The sequence below is a fragment of the Solanum lycopersicum genome, chromosome 5, assembly GCF_036512215.1.
Source record: "Solanum lycopersicum chromosome 5, SLM_r2.1".
Lineage (NCBI taxonomy): Eukaryota > Viridiplantae > Streptophyta > Magnoliopsida > Solanales > Solanaceae > Solanum > Solanum lycopersicum.
In genome coordinates, this window is record NC_090804.1 from 47,553,531 (window position 1) to 47,571,371 (window position 17,841).

The 17,841-nt window shown below is 34.2% G+C and overlaps 1 long non-coding RNA gene across 1 annotated transcript; it reads right to left on the reverse strand.

Annotated features, from left to right (window-relative positions):
- Positions 1-15,229: 15,229 nt before the first annotated feature.
- Positions 15,230-17,386, reverse strand: LOC138348591 (uncharacterized). Its single transcript, XR_011221343.1, has 2 exons — positions 16,787-17,386; positions 15,230-15,410 (listed from the first exon to the last, which is right to left on the reverse strand). It is a non-coding gene; the product is annotated as an uncharacterized lncRNA (long non-coding RNA).
- Positions 17,387-17,841: the final 455 nt, after the last annotated feature.

Consider the following 17,841-nt stretch of genomic DNA (forward strand, 5'->3'; position numbering starts at 1 on the left):
TGTAGTGATGTCTTTTGGTCTTACGAATGCCCCTGCCGCGTTCATGAGCTTGATGAACGGGATTTTTAAGCCATATTTGGACCTCTTCGTGATCGTATTTATTGATGATATATTGGTATACTCAAAGAGCAAGAAGGAACATGAAGAGCATTTGAGAATGGTATTGGAAATGTTGAGGGAGAAAAAGCTTTATGCCAAGTTCTCTAAGTGTGAGTTTTGGCTAGATGCAGTGTCCTTCTTGGGGCACGTGGTTTCTAAGGATGGAGTGATGGTGGATCCTTCTAAGATTGAGACAGTGAAGAATTGGGTAAGACCTACTAATGTGTCAGAAATAAAGAGCTTTGTTGGGTAAGCTAGCTACTACAGCCGATTTGTCAAGGGATTCTCTTCTATTGCTTCCCAACTGACGAACTTGACTAAGCAAAATGTTCCATTTGTATGGTCGGATGAGTGTGAGGAAAGCTTTCAGAAGCTCAAGACTTTATTGACTACCGCACCCATTCTCACCTTGCCAGTGGAAGGTAAGAATTTCACTGTCTATTGTGATGCATCTTATTCGGGTTTGGGTGCAGTGCTAATGCAAGAGAAGAATGTGATTGCTTATGCTTCAAGACAATTAAAAGTGCATGAACGTAACTATCCAACTCATGATTTGGAATTGGCGGCGGTAGTGTTTGCATTAAATCAATGAAGACACTATTTATATGGGGTTAAGTGTGAGGTCTATACGGATCATCGTAGCCTACAGTATGTCTTTACTCAGAAAGATTTGAACTTGAGACAGAGGAGATGGATGGAACTACTGAAGGACTACGACATCACTATTTTGTATCATCCGGGGAAGGCGAATGTTGTAGCGGATGCTTTAAGTAGAAGGGCGGGAAGCATGGGAAGTCTAGCTCACTTGCAAGCTTCTAGACGCCCGTTGGCTAGAGAGGTTCAGACTCTAGCTAATGACTTGATGAGATTAGAAGTAAATGAGAAGGGAGGATTGTTGGCTAGTGTGGAGTCAAGATCTTCTTTTCTTGACAAAATTAAGGGAAAGCAGTTTGATAATGAGAAACTAAGGCGAATCCGAGATAAAGTATTGCGAGGGGAGGCTAAGGAAGCACAAATCGATGAGGAAGGTGTTTTGAGAATCAAGGGAAGGGTATGTGTACCCCACGTCGATGATTTGATCAACACTATTCTGACAGAGGTTCATAGTTCACGGTATTCTATACATCCGGGTGCAACCAAGATGTATCGTGACCTAAAACAACACTTTTGGTGGAGTAGAATGAAGCGTGACATTGTGGACTTTATTGCCAAATGTCCAAACTGTCAACAAGTAAAGTATGAACACCAAAGGCCCGGAGGAACACTTTAGAGAATGCCCATTCCGGAATGGAAGTGGGAAAGAATTGCAATGGACTTTGTGGTTGGTCTTCCAAGGACAATGGGTAAGTATGACTCCATTTGGGTGATTGTTGATAGGTTAACTAAATCTGCTCATTTCATTCCGGTAAAGGTGACTTACAATGCAGAGAAGTTAGCCAAGATCTATATCTCAGAAATCGTTCGATTGCATGGGGTTCCACTATCCATCATATCAGATAGAGGTACACAGTTTACTTCTAAGTTTTGGAAAACATTGCATGTGGAATTGGGTACTAGGTTGGACCTTAGTACTGCGTTCCATCCTCAGAACGATGGTCAGTCTGAAAGGACGATTCAAGTGTTGGAGGATATGCTTCGTGCATGTGTGATAGAGTTTGGTGGCCATTGGGATAGCTTCCTACCATTAGCGGAGTTTTCATACAATAATAGCTATCACTCAAGTATTGATATGGCCCCATTTGAAGCATTGTATGGGAGGAGATGTAGGTCTCCCATTGGTTGGTTTGATGCATTCGAGGTTAGACCTTGGGGTACTGACCTTTTGAGGGATTCGATAGAAAAAGTGAAGTCTATTCAAGAAAAGCTTCTAGCGGCGCAAAGTAGACAAAAAGAATATGCAGATCGAAAGGTTAGAGACTTAGAGTTCATGGAAGGTGAACAAGTCTTGTTGAAGGTTTCACCAATGAAAGGGGTGATGCGATTTGGTAAGCGAGGTAAACTTAGCCCAAGATATATTGGTCCATTTGAAGTACTTAAGCGAGTAGGGGAGGTGGCATATGAGTTAGCCTTGCCTCCAGGGCTGTCCGGAGTGCATCCGGTATTCCATGTGTCTATGTTGAAAAGATATCATGGGGATGGAAATTACATTATCCGTTGGGATTCAGTTTTGCTTGATGAGAATTTGTCTTATGAGGAGGAGCCTGTTGCTATTTTAGATAGAGAAGTTCGCAAGTTGAGGTCAAGAGAGATTGCATTCATCAAGGTGCAATGGAAGAATCGACCGGTTGAAGAAGCCACTTGGGAGAAGGAGGCGGATATGCGAGAAAAATACCCATATCTGTTTACAGATTCAGGTACTCCTTTTCGCCCTTGTTTTCCTTCTTGTGATCGTTCGGGGACGAACGATGGGTAAATTGGTATCTAATGTAACGACCTGCTTAGTCGTTTTGAGCAGCAGATTTTATTTCGGGAAAAACAGGCTGAGACAACGGAACCTACGACGGAACGTCATGGGCACGACGGACCGTCGAGGGTGTCTCGTCCCAAAACATTTAGAAATTCTGAAATTGGGTACTGAAAATCGACTCTCTGAACTTCGTAACGGAATGGTAGGACGGACCGTCACGGGCGTGACGGACCGTCACAGACCCTTGGTGGAAATTTGGGTCTCTGAACTTTGCGACGACCTGCAGGACGGACCGTCGCAGGCACGACGGCCCGTAACAGGTTGCGTAATCCCAGTCCGGGTCGGATTTCTTTATACGTCTTAAGGGACGTTTTTGACTATTCCTGCTTTAATTATAAGATTAGTGGGTTAATGTTAATAAGTCTAATTACTTGGGGGTTAAAAGAGATAACCTTAAGTTAATTAGTGGGTTATTATTGCCATCTTTTACACTTGATTATATGTTAATTAGGGTAAAAGAAAGAGGGTTTGAATAAGAAAAATAGAAAGAACAAAGAGAAAACAGAAAGAGAAAGAGAACAAGTAGAGAGAGAGAGAAACGAAGAGGATAGCAAGGATTTTGAGAAGATAGCTTGTTGATCGCAATTCTTCGGTGGAGGTAGGTTATGGTTTTCATGCTTTCATAGTAAACTCTTAATAGAGAATGATATGTATTGGTAGTATTGTAAACCCTGCTATGTGCTTAATTGTATACATGCATGAACGTGATTATATAATTGTGATTATATTAAGCATGATGAAGTTATTGAATCCCAAATCTTGATAAAAACCTAATCTCTTTTTAATGATGATGCCTTGGTAAGGGAGAAGGCTTGATGAACTAAAGTAATGAGATTGATGATGCCTTCGTAAGAAAGAAGGCTTGATGAATTGATGGAAGGAGATTTAGGGGATCGGGTGTCACGAACCGACACGTAGATTTAGGGGATCGGGTGTCACGAACCGACACGTAGATTTAGGGGATCGGGTGTCGCGAACCGACACGTAGAATTAGAGGATCGGGTGTCACGAACCGACACGTAGAATTAGGGGATCGGGTGTCACGAACCGACACGTAGAATTAGGGGATCGGGTGTCACGAACCGACACGTAGAATTAGGAGATCGGGTGTCACGAACCGACACGTAGAATTAGGGGATCGGGTGTCACGAACCGACACGTAGAATTAGGGGATCGGGTGTCACGAACCGACATGTAGATTTAGGGGATCGGATGTCACGAACCGACACGTAGATTTAGCGGATCGGAGTGTCACGTACCGACACAAGAGGATTAATGAATATGAGGGATCGGAGTGTCACGTACCGACACAAGAGGATTAATGAATATGAGGGAGCGGAGTGTCACGTACCGACACAAGAGAAATAAAGATAATGAATCTTGAAAGATGTTAATATACTCAATCTAATGAACATGATTCCCAAATGAGTATGGTATCGAGGCTTGAGTCCTCATGTGTGAACTTGGCGGTAATTGTTAATGATATAGTATTTGTTGTTGCTACATGTTGAGTATCATAGTTGATTTCATGATATTACTTGGTATATATTGATTTCTATTTTGAGTTGGTCGATGATATCTACTAAGTACCCGTGTTTTGTACTGACCCCTACTTTTATGTTCTCTTCTTGTTTATTTGTGGAGTGCAGCTAACGTGCCATCGTCTTCAACTCAACAGTAATTCAAGCCAGTCTTGCTACATCGGAAATTCAGGGTGAGCTAATGCTTCTAGCTTGGACTGGATCTTCTTCTTCAAGTCTTGATGCCTTGAACTTCCGGCATGGACTAGCTCCTTATGTATTTTTAGCTTTTAGAATACTCTTAGTCTAGTCGTTTGATCGTAGATGTTCTTGTGATGATGACTTCCAGATTTTGGGGAATAATAGATGTTGAATTTTAGAAGTTAATGAATTGGTCTTTATTTAATGATTTTAAGTCTTCCGCATTACTTTCTGTTGATATTATATTGAAATGTTAAGGTTAGATTGGTTGGTTCGCTCACATAGGAGGGTAAGTGTGGGTGCAGTCGCGGCCCGATTTGGGTCGTGACATATTAGCTACAAGTCTTATTTTCATTACAATATTTCGCTTCTCCTTTCTTTGATTCCCAATGGGATGACTCATATTAACCTTACAATGGACTTCGCTTCAATAGCAATGATTGGGCCGGGGTGATCGGTAGAGTACAGAAGATCAACTCGAACATGGCATGACTCATGTTTAACATTTTTCAAAACATATCTTTGTTTTACCTGATTTGGATCAATAAAGTTCCCTCATATGCCGATTTTACGCATCTCAACTATTTCACCCTTCTTAACCACAAGCGATTTTTACCTGACATAAAAAAAGTTATCTAAATATGACTTTTTTTTTCATCCTATTCTGGTATTACACTCAACTTCGCTATCTTCTTCCCTCTCCTCCCACTTCTACTACCACCACCGTCCACTGCTTTCCTTGTTACTCTATCACAATTGGTTTCTTGAGGAAATACAAACACTTTATTACTACGACTAGTTCTCTTCAATACAGACTAGCCTTCACAGCTAATGCTGCCATTTCTCGGCTCTCAAGTCTACTTCTTAGCCTCTTCGAAAGCATAGCTAAAAAAAACTGACTCAATTGAAGCTCTTCTTCTGTATTTATCGCCGAAATCATATATCTAAATTTCATTTCATCGGAGTTACAGATGAAAATAGTAGGATCTTTTTGTAAAAGATACCAAGCTTTTATTGGATAAGAAAACTCTTGTAATCTTCCGTCTTGTAGTATTATTTTCGCTGTCACAACAGATGTAGATTCACAGGAATTGCATATATACATTTCCAATTTATTGTGCTAAAAATTGTATTTCGCGATATGATTCGTTGGATTTGGTTAGTTGATTTATGTTATTATAAAGTAGAGATCAATCTAATTTTATAAGAAGAATAAAAGGGATAGAGGCACAAGTAGGAGAGAAGTGTATAAACAGGAGGTGAGAATGGATTGAGTAAATAGACTTCTTTCGTTCCAAAAAGAATGATATCTTTTGATTTGGAATGAAGTTTTAAAAAAAAAATTAATCTTGTGATTTTAAATTAAAGTTATGTCAAATATATCAAAATATCGTATAATTTTTGCAACTTAAATATATCACATGAAAAATTAAAATTTATATATTATCAAAAAAGAAAAATATCATTCTTTTTAAAATAAACTAAAAAAAATAAAATCGTTCTTTTTAATATGGCGAGAAACTTAAAGCCACCGCAATTTTGTAACTTACAAAAATTGTAACAATGGGACAAAATAATAATCAATATTTGCTTCTTTCCCGTTTAAATTTTAGAGTGATTATTTTATTATAATATTTATATCGATCAATTCTTAAATTTTTTATATATTTTTTATTTTCACTCCATAAAATTAATTTTTTAATTTTTTAGAACAATTAAAAAAGTCGTATAAATAAATTTAAACAAAGAAAATAATAATTTAACAGGCTTACGATATCCTCTTGGACATGTAATTCAACTATTTAGTTTATTTTAACTTTTCCACTTTCAGTTTTACATGTTCCTTCAATAACGATAATATATCGACAAAAGTATTTTATTATAATATTTAATCATAAATTTGAAAAATATCTAATTATCCGAATAGACATTATCTTCTGTGTACTTTTAATGAGATTTTACTTGACGTAAATTTTTTGTAATTGACATTAATGGGCAGCGCCTTGCCAACCTGTAAAATAATTAAGTACTTTAATTTGTTAAATTTGTTGTTAAATTAGATTAGTAAATTAAAATAGACGAAGTATAAAATAATAGTTGATTCACAATCAAATATTTCTATAAATTTAGTAATATATATTGAATTTTCGTAAACATGTTGCTTTTTTTTTAAGTCTGCCCTTGGTTTTCCATATGTTTTGTAAGTTATTGTTTTAAAGTCCCTTTAAGAACAAATGACGTTTTTATGTTTAAAAATTGTATATCTAAAAGTACTTTGTGGCTACAAATGGGACAATCAATCTATTGTTGTATTTGAAGCACATGATTCCAAATGGTAATTCCTCCAAAATGGGGATTCCAGATTCCAATTATTTCAACTAATAACATGAATCCATTCGTAAACTTCTTCAATTACCATCTACAAATGTTTAAAGGTTAATAATATAAGAATAAAGTAGGCATTTGAAAAACTTAATTAAGATAAAAGGAGATTGAGACATATCTAAGATTTTCAGATGATAGGTGTGTTATTATGAAATTATTGATTAATTTAACATTTAGGTTCTTATGACTAAAAAGTATTAATATTTTAAAATTAGAGAAAAATAAAAGATTCAAATTTCTAGCCTCACTTAGCGAAGTGCAACAAGTCATCTTCGCATGACATTATATGATACTTCTAAGTGTGAGTTAACACATCAATGTATAAATATTTTTTGAAAAAGATCATACTACTATAAATGATATTTCATGAGGGAAACATGGGTTCATGAGAAGCGATGATTCCCTCCTGACTATGCCTATACAAGGAGCTAATGTTGACAGATATAAATGATTTTCACTATATTTAGAAAGGTGGAAATTACCAATCCACAAATTAATGTGTATGTTTCGGTTCAGAAAAAAGGTTTGGACGTGAAGAGAGTATTATCGAAGAGAAAAATACTAATTATATTAGTAAGAGATAAGATTTTTTGAGTTATAATACAACTTAAACAAATTTTCTTTCTTTAAGACAACTATTTTTTAAGTGTAAATAAAGCTAAAAACCTTATTAAGTTGACATAGAAGATGCTATTTTATTTCATGCATTCAACTCACATTCAAAAAAATAACCCTCTTCTAATTTCATATTAAAATTTTGATTAATCTAACGATTTATTAAAAAATATCAATCTTCATGCATGTATCTACAAATTTATCGATATGCATGCATCTAGTCTTCGATGTGTACAAGGAGACAAATGAAGAAACGTACAATTCAAGACTTGATAAGTCAGCTCCATTTTCTAATTATTGTTGCTTTAAGTTAAGCGATTGCATATTCAAGTTATTCTTTCTTACTTTTTGCTTGTAATATATATTTTGTTATTTTAATAATAATAAAAACTTCTCTTTCGACAATACATATGAGAGTGCAAATCAATTTAATATAAAGGTGGACAAAATTGATAATAATTAATATGTTTGATAATTACTACTTCCAAATCCTAATATATTTGGTTTTAACATAAAATTTGTTATTCTTACAATAACTTGTATTTATAAGGTTAATAAACAGAAACAGAAATAAGATGAAGCAGAAAAAATATAAAATACAATAATTAATCTGAGTCCACAGAAACTACTGTGTGTCCATAAGAAATTTAATCCCCTCACTGTACCCAAGGCTATGGATTAATTTCTCCCAAGATAAAATGGATTAAACCTGTTAAAGAAATAGTGGTACCTCAAACTTCTTTAACTTCAACGAACTTAAGAACAGCAACAAGTCACACAGATTCAGTCGATCGACACTTTGATTTTATTTGAGAGAAAAATAAATGCAGAGATATAAAAATTTTCAGTGTTTGAAAAATCAAAAATCGACTTCCTTTTGTAGCCATTTTTAGCAAGGAACATGTCTGTTCAGTGAAATCTGTTTAGACCCATTTTATCTAGAAAGTTGTGTCTTTTGGAAAAAATAACAATTTTTCGAAAAAATGTGTCTGTTAGGAAAATACCTACTTTTTGGAAAGTAACGACTTTTCAGAAAAGTAACGACATTTCGGAATGTTACCGTTACCCACAAATTTATAAGAAATAATATTAACACGATTTATTTGATTTAACAAAAACTGATTAAATAAATTTTGTCCAAAAAATTTATCAATCAATCACATCATTTGCCGAATCCAAATTTAAAGCCAAAGCCGCGAGCGACGACGACGACGGCGCGAGGGCATATTCTTCTTAGCTCTTTTAAGAAGTAATGGAAGTGTTTCCTTCTATAAGGACAAAAATTTCCATTTCTTTTGCCGATGTGGGAGAAATGACTTTTCATTTGCACTTTGCAAATGACTTTTCATTTTCCCTCCAAAGTAGTTCTCTCACTTTTCATATTCTCTCTTTTCTTTTCCCATTCACAGTTGCTAAAACACAACAATCCTCCACATGAATGGGGAAGGCTATTGTTAAAACATATGCATGAAAAACTTGTGTGTCTTGTAGGTAAAGGTTAATCGCATCTGGATAAGTAGGTTTTCCTTTAAACTTTCCGTAGTGAACATATATCGGAAATACTCGGTCAATCGGTAGATTTGATATCTTTGAACCGTCGAGCTTTGGTGTGTACCTAGACAACATATGTCACACAATCAACCCTTGAACTGTTCTTAGTTCTCATTGTTTTGTTCGTTTCAGCCATGAACACATCTTGGATAGTAAGTGCTTAAAGAACTGGCCTTACCGGATTCTCCTTGAAGCGGCTTACACTTCACACTTACATAGGTGATTTCTAAATGTGTTATCACATAGATACACCATTTGATATTCCCTGTATCAAACTTAGAAACCATTAAAAAGTCCTTATGTCTTTATCCTAGTTACTAAACATTGTCTCATCATGAGAATGGACCATAAAATAATAATAATAATTTTTTTTCCTTTGACAATGTTGAACCGTCATCAATGACTTTGTTTTATCTCCTTGAACCTAGATCTTGGGATCTCCAGTCTTCTAGGTAGAGTTACCGCCACGATGACTTATTCTCGGTCATAGTCTCATTCCCGTCGATGATTTCTCAACTCCCTCTCTATTTAGGCCTTTTGTAAGTGGATCCGACACATTATCTTTTGACTTCACATAGTAAATTGTGATAATTCCACTAGAGAGTAGTTGTCTCACAAAGTTATGTCTTCGTCTTATGTGACGAGACTTGCCGTTATACATAATGCTTCCAGCCCTTCCTATTGCAGCTTGACTATCACAATGTATGCATATAGGGGCCATTGGTTTGGGCCAAAATGGAATATCTTCTAAGAAATTCCGGAGCCATTCAGCTTCTTCACCTGCCTTGTCTAAAGCAATGAATTCAGACTCCATTGTAGAGCGAGCTATACATGTTTGTTTGGATGATTTCCAAGATATTGCTCCTCCACCAATAGTAAAAACGTATCAATTTGTGGATTTTGTTTCAGTTTACCCAGTAATCCAATTTGAATTACTATATCCTTCAAGAACGGCTGGATATCTGTTGTAATGTAAAGTATAGTTTTGAGTGTCATCTAAGTATCCCAAAACTCTCTTCATTGCCAACCAATGATTATGATTAGGATAACTTGTGTATCGACTCAGTTTACTGATAGCGCAAGCTATGTCTGGTCGTGTACAATTCATGACATACATTAAGTTTCCCAATACGCTAGCATAGTCCAATTGAGACTGGCTTTCGCCTTTATTCTTTGCAAGATGAAGATTTACATCAATTGGAGTCTTTGCCCTTTTAAATTTCAAAAATTTTAATTTTTCAAGTATCTTTTGAATATAATGAGTTTGAGACAATGCTAAACCGTTAAGAGTTTTAAGAATTCTAATTCTTAATATCACATTAGCAACTCCTAAATCTTTCATATCAAACTTACTAGCAAGCATACGCTTTGTAGATTTTATATTAGCAATGTGTTTGCTCATAATAAGCATATCATATACATATACGCATAAAATAACTTCCTGATTTGAAGTATCTTTAATGTAAACACATTTATCACATTCATTGATCTTAAATCCATTTGACAACATGGTTTGATCAAACTTTGCATGCCATTATTTTGGTGCTTGTTTTAGCCCATAAAGTGACTTAATAAGTTTGCACACTTTCTTTTCTTTACCAGGAACTACAAAATCCTCAGGTTGTTCTATGTAAATTTCCTCATCAAGCTCTCCATTTAAGAAGGTTATTTTCACATCCATTTGTTGAATTTCAAGACCGTATACTGCAGCTAATGCAATTAACATCCGAATTGATGTAATCCTTGTCACTGGCGAATATGTGTCAAAATAATCAAGACCTTCTTTTTGTCTAAAACCTTTGACAACAATTCTTGCTTTATATTTGTCTATAGTTCCACGTGTTTCATCTTCCTTTTAAAGATCCATTTTGAACCCAAGGGTTTTTTCCCTGGAGGAAGATCAACCAATTCCCAAGTATGATTGCTTAAGATTGATTCAATTTCACTATTAACAGCCTCCTTCCAAGAGGTTGAGTCGCTAGACAACATTGCTTCCTTGAGTGTTTGAGGCTCACTTTCAAGAAGAAATGTAACAAAATCTGATCCAAATGAAGTAGATGTCTTTTGACGTTTACTGTGTCTTGGACTTTCTTCATTTTGTTCATTCTCTTTTGGTTCTTCTCTGGATTATTTAGATCCCCCACTAGATGACTCAAGTCTAGTTTTATACGGATAGATATTTTCAAAAAATTCAGCACTATTTGATTCCATTAACGTATTATAATGAATATCCAGATGTTCGAACTTATGAACCAAAAAATGACATGCCTTACTATTTGTGGCATATCCAATGAATACACAATCCACAGTCTTAGGTCCTATTTTTACCCTCTTAGGTATAGGAACTTGGACTTTGGCTAGACACCCCCACACTTTGAAATATTTCAAATTGGGTTTTCTACCTGTCCATTTCTCATAAGGAATTACATTTGTCTTTGAGTGAGGGACTCTGTTAAGTATCTGATTTGCTGTAAGGATAGCTTCCCCCCTCAAGTTCTGTGGTAAACCTAAACTTATAAGGAATGCATTCATCATTTCTTTTAAAGTTCGATTTTTTCTTTCTGCAATTCCATTAGATTGAGGAGTGTAGGGAGCAGTAGTTTGATGGATTATTCCATTTTCTAAACATATTTCTGCAAATGGAGATTCATATTCTCCACCTCTATCACTTCTGATTATTTTGATCTTTTTATCTAACTGATTTTCAATTTCAGTTTTATATTGCCTAAATACATCTATTGTTTCATCCTTACTATTTAGCAATTAGACATAACGATATCTAGTGCAATCATCTATAAAAGTTATGAAATACTTTTTTCCACCACGTGATGGTGTTGACTTCATGTCACAAATATCAGTGTGAATCAATCCTAAAGGATTTGAATTCCTTTCAACAGATTTATAAGAATGCTTAGCATACTTATATTCAACACAAATTTGACATTTTGATTTATTTCACTCAAATTTTGACAAAATATTTAAGTTAATCAGTTTTCGCAAGGTTTTGTTATTAACGTGTCCCAAATATTCATGCCATAAACATTTAGACTCAAGCAAGTAAGAAAAAGCAAAATCTTTATTCATATCAACTACAATTACATTGAGTTTGAAAAGTTCATCACTAAGGTAGCCTTTTCCTACATACATATCATTTTTGCTTACTACTACTTTATCAGAAACAAATACACATTTAAATCCATTCTTGGTCAGAACTGGAATTGAAACTAAATTCTTTCTCAATTCTGGAACATATGAGACCCTATTCAAAGTCACCACCTTGCTTGATGTCATCTTTAATAGGACTTTGCCAGTTCCTTCAACCTTTGCAACATCGGAGTTTGCCATAAACAATTTTTCATCTGTAAGTGCTGGAGTATATGATGAAAATAGTTCTTTGTTGGCACAAACATGGCATGAGGCACCAGAATCTATCCACCATTCTCTTGGATTTTCAACCAAGTTACATTCTGAAAGCATTGCACAGAGATCATCTATTTCTGCTTTGGATTCATCCAAGTTTGCTTGATCTTTCTTTTTCTTGTCCTTCTTAGGACCCCGACATTCATTAGCCCTATGACCATGTTTAACACAATTAAAGCAGTTTCCATTGAGTTTCTTTTTAGGAGGATTGCTTTTTGGACCAGATGCTTTCTTTCTTTTCTTTAATTTTGTGGAATCTTCTTCGGCAAAATTTACTCTAGATATTGATGAATTACCACGTGACCTCTTTTCTGCAGCCTTATTATCCTCTTCGATTCTCAACCTTACTATGAGATCTTCAACAGTCATCTCCTTGCGTTTGTGTTTCAAGTAGTTTTTAAAGTCCTTCCACAATGGAGGTAACTTTTCAATAATTGCAGCCACTTGAAAAGCATCATTCACAATCAATCCTACATTAAAGGTTATGTGAGTATTAAGGGAAAACTTAATATTTCTAACATAGGCATTAAATAAATTTATACCTTCAGCAAGGAGATCATGGATTATGACCTGCAATTCTTGAACTTGGGTGACGACAGTCTTATTGTCTATCATTTTATAGTCCAGAAATTTTTCCACAATGAATTTCTTCATTCCAGCATCTTCTGTTTTGTACTTCTTTTCTAAAGCATCCCAGAGTTCTTTTGAGGTTTTGGCATTGGTATACACATTGTACAGATCATCTTGCAGACCACTCAAAATATAATTTTTACACAAAAAATCTGAGTGTGTCCATGATTCGGTTACCAAGAAACGTTCATCAGCCGGAGTTTCATCTGACATAACAGGAACATTCTCATTGAAGAACTTCTGCAGACTCAATGTAGAGAGATAGAAGAACATCTTTTGCTGCCATCTCTTAAAGTCGACTCCAGAAAACTTTGCAGGTTTCTCAGCCGGTGCTAAGACAGCGTTTGAACGATTATGTGCAACCGTTGTTGTTGCAGTACTTACTGTTCCAGCATTTGTTTGACTTGAATTAGTCATTTTTTTTCTGTCACAAATGGAAGCTAAATTAAGTATTTAAAATACTAACAGTAAAGAACAAATCTTTACACAAACTGTTTCTGATTTAAAGATAAATTTTTTATGTTCTTTTAATCGTTAATCGAATGAATTTTAAAAATTCAAGCAGAGTAGAAAACCATAAAGGTTTTAATCTCCTGAAACCTCAAATATAGAAACTGATAAATTTCTTAAGATTGTTATTCTTACAATAACCTGTATTTATAAGGTTAATAAACAGAAACAGAAATAAGATAAAGCAGAAAAAATATAAAATAAAAGAATTAATCCGAGTCCACAGAAATTATTGTGTGTCCTTAAGAAATTTAATCCCCTCACTGTACCTAAGGTTATGGATTAATCTCTCCAAAGATAAAACGGATTAAACCTGTGTCGCGCCCCATTTTCGCAGAAAACGGGTTTTGTGCACGACCTAACAACTCTTTTGGGATTTTTGAGTTTGGAGTCGCCACCTAACGAATTAAGGCGAGTTAGGGCACCTATCTAACCTAAGTCTAACTAAGGTCAACGAGCCAGAGATTAGGGTAAGGGTTCAAATTACCTCGAGGGGAAGGTGTTAGGCATCCCTCGAGGTCCACAAGTGTGGGTCCTGGCCGTATCTCATGCAATCTATGTGAGGGTTACAATTAGCAATCAAAGTCACTTCATTTATAAATTTATTTAATCTTGCTAGTGATAACAAATACAAAACAATAAATACTATTAATTTGAGCATGCAAGGCTAGGTGATAGCAATAAATAAACAATCAAGTTTAGTTTTTATTTAAGCATATGAAACTATGTTATAAACAAAATTTATAAATATAAAACAATTAATATGTGCAAAAGTAAAGTTTGAAAATTGAGCAAGTTTTGAATATGAATTTTTTTATTTTTTAAAAAATATTTGTTTCTTTATAGGGATGATGCCACGATATTGTTGATCGCGCTCCTCCACCATAGAAACAATTTTGATTTGAGGTCGGTCTAAAAATAGCTTATATTTTTTGAAAATGATTTAAAAGATTTAGATTACATGTAGGCACATAAATATTTACACATAAATGCACATAATTCTTTTTTAAATTCATGGGTAGGTGGTACTTCAGAGGATGCGTCGGTTTAAAAATTGGAACTAGACATCATAGTTCCTTTGACTTTCCCAATAACGATAGGTTAGGAGATAGTACTTGTAATTTATTTCAAAAATAATGTCATAATCAATCCAAAATTTTAAAGTAAAATTGAATAATGACTTTTAAGAAAATTATGTTGCAAAACTTTGCAAGTACTAAAACTAGTAGAACATTAAGGTGGTAAATTTATTAAATGCAAAGGTTTTACGATGAAATATATTTAAAGCCAAATAATTTGTTAAATGCAATAAATGATTTTAGTATCATTATTATTTCAAGAAAATAACATATTGCAAGGAATGCAGAAATCTTCATGAAGACAAATGGGATTACTAATGAAAGGATTACTAATCAAATAAGATTAACTAATTTTAGGGGGAGGGCAGAAATATGCACAAACGAATTTTTTTTTTTTGGATGTTAAAAGTTATTTACAAGCCTATAGACATGAATTTCTAGGTGTTTCAAAAATAAAACATATATACATGATTTTGAATGATATGAACAAATTAATCCTTAGGCATGGTTTCTACATGACAAGACAATGCTAAAAGTTATAACATTGTTAAAATACCTAATCAGCCTAATAAATTATTATGATTTGATTTTAACATTAAAAATTAATGGAATCTAGTTTATATTTTTTAGACTTATTAACAGAGCATCAAACAATTGATTGGATTATAACACCTACAAACAATAATTCTAGGTGGTTAAAGACAAACCTATAGGCATGATTTCTAAAAGTTTATAATGAACAAGTAAGCATATAAATCCCCCTCCCCTAGACGACCCCCCAAATAAATTTTATATATATGATCTTTAGAGTTACAATTGTTACAATATTCGAATAAATAAAATAGGAAAAAATATATATATATATGTATACATTCAAATAAACAACTAAATCTTTCTTCAATTAATCTTCAACTTTAACTTCAAGTTTGAAACCTGTCAAAGTAATCAAATAACAACACAAGTAATCCCACTTATTAGTCAAGGTGAGACAATATGCAATTGTTTAATGACGAATTCTACGTATAGAAAAAAAATAATAGCTTACACAAATGTGTGAATGTAAAGATAGTGTGAATGTTAAGAATAATAACCAGTTAAGCAAAACAAATTGATTCAACTTTTACTCGAACAAAGTAGTAAAATAGCGAAGAAAACACTTGAATAATTAACGAATTCTTAATGTATTATTAGAGTAGCAAGAGAGCAATGAGAGAAGGGAGAGTGATGAAAGAATTTGTGATTGAGAATGAATAAGTGTGTGAGTTTGTGGTAGAGTTAGTGAATGAGTAGAGAAGAGTCGTGATTATATACTAGGTGAGAGGGCAACATTAAAGGAAAAGAATCAATTTGTGGCAATTATAGAGAAATATTTCCTTACTAAGATAATCAAATCAATCAAACATTAACAAATATAAACCAAATAAAAACAGTCCACAAATAATATTTTTCGCAAAATAATCAATAAAGTAAGACACAATGAAATAATTAGGAGGAAATGATTATTTTCCCAAATTAAGTACAAATATTTCTATATCAATATTATTTACCATAAGCAAAATTCTATCAAAATCTTAAAAAAAAGGCAGTAACAATTAATCGACCATAACATTAAAATTCAATTTGATCAGCATATATATTACCTAAATAAGGATCAGTTCCTTGATTCAAATTAGATCACACTTACCATATAATTTCAATAATATTAGCTATTATAAAATAACCTCACGTATATAGAGAATTATAAAAAAAAAGTAAACAATAGTTGCAAATAAAATTCAAATCAATATTTTCATATTTAGCAAACAATCAGCACTCAAGCCCAATTCCTAGAAGTCAAACAATTTAATTTGAGTCTAAATAGAAGTAAGATTATATTAATAAATAAAAGGCAAAATTATAATATCCGACTTTAATGAATGAAAAGGATTTGAAGCTAGAGCGGACAAGTACATAAGAATCAATCGATTTAACTAAGAAAATAGTCAATTAAAGAAGTCAATCATCACTCCATATTATCAACTTAAGTCAATAACCGACAATGAAAAAAATTACATATTAATGTTAATAGATAGCAAAGCAAAAGTGGCATTAAAAAAAACTTGATTAATATTTTATCAAAAGTTGAACTTAAACATTCGAGAAATCAACTATCATAAAGAAAACATGCGTAAAAATAGGAAAATAAAAAGTTCCAAGTTTTAACCCTACAAATAATTTTTATTTACAAAATATGCAAGCCTACAATAATGATAATTTTATAGTCATTTAATCAATTCATTTAAGAGTAGTAATGAAATAAAAGAGCATACCTTGACGGATCGGTTAAGATCTGTCTTCAATGAATTTAAAAACCTCAGAGTTTTACAGGAGTAAGTCAAGTGGACAAGAGAGGAAGCTCGTAGGAGACAATGCTTTGCCTGAACTCGCTACCTCCATGCAGAAGGTTCTTTTTCGATTAGTTGTTGGTGTCGCCGGCTGACACTATTGATGGTCGTTCCATGGAGGCTGGTTTCTGCTCGCCTGAGATTGAGATGCGGCGGCTTGTGGTAGCCTGGAAGCTTTGCTTGGTTGCTGGTATTATTGTTGTTGGCTGCTTCTCGCGATGCTGTCCAGCTGCTACATGGCAGATCGCTTGGGTGCTGCCAGCCATCGAGAAAACAAGTTAGAGAAGAAAGCGGAGGAGAAGAGAAAATAGAGTTGAAGAGAGAAGGGGAGGCGATTTCCGAAAAGGGAGAAAGAAGAGGTGTTGCCAGAAAGAATGGGGAGTGAGAGAGAGGCGGGAGAGGGACACCTGCTGCTGGTGCGCTGTCCGGCAGCCTCCCTCGCTGAAAAAATGGAGGAGAGGGAGAGAGGCGGCTGGAGAGGGAGGAAGAGGAAGAAGAATTTTAGGGATTAGGTTCTTTTAGGGTATTAGAAAATAGGAAGAATAAGGGATTAAATCTTGACCGTATAACTAGTTTAGATGAGTGGTTAGAATTTAATCTAGGATTTAACTTAAAGGATGGATGGTTGAGATTAAAAGATGGAGTCTTGAAATCAAATTGGAATGGCTAAAATTCTAATGAAAGAGGGGCTATGATTGAAATAAAAATTGAATTAGAGTGGCTAGAATAGAATAGGCTAGAATTTAAATAATTTTATGAAAAGTGTAAGAATTACTATTTAATTAAATTTTAAAATACGTATTTAATCGTATAGTATCCCTAAAAATGGTTAAAGGTCGGTCAAAATTGGGTGTCAATAGCTGCCCCTTGGTTGATTGAGAATGAAGAATGAATTATCAGGCAACAAACGTTGACTTAGTAGCCAATTTTGTCCCATCGACGAGAGATGTCAGTTGGATCAATTGAAGCGATATAGAGTT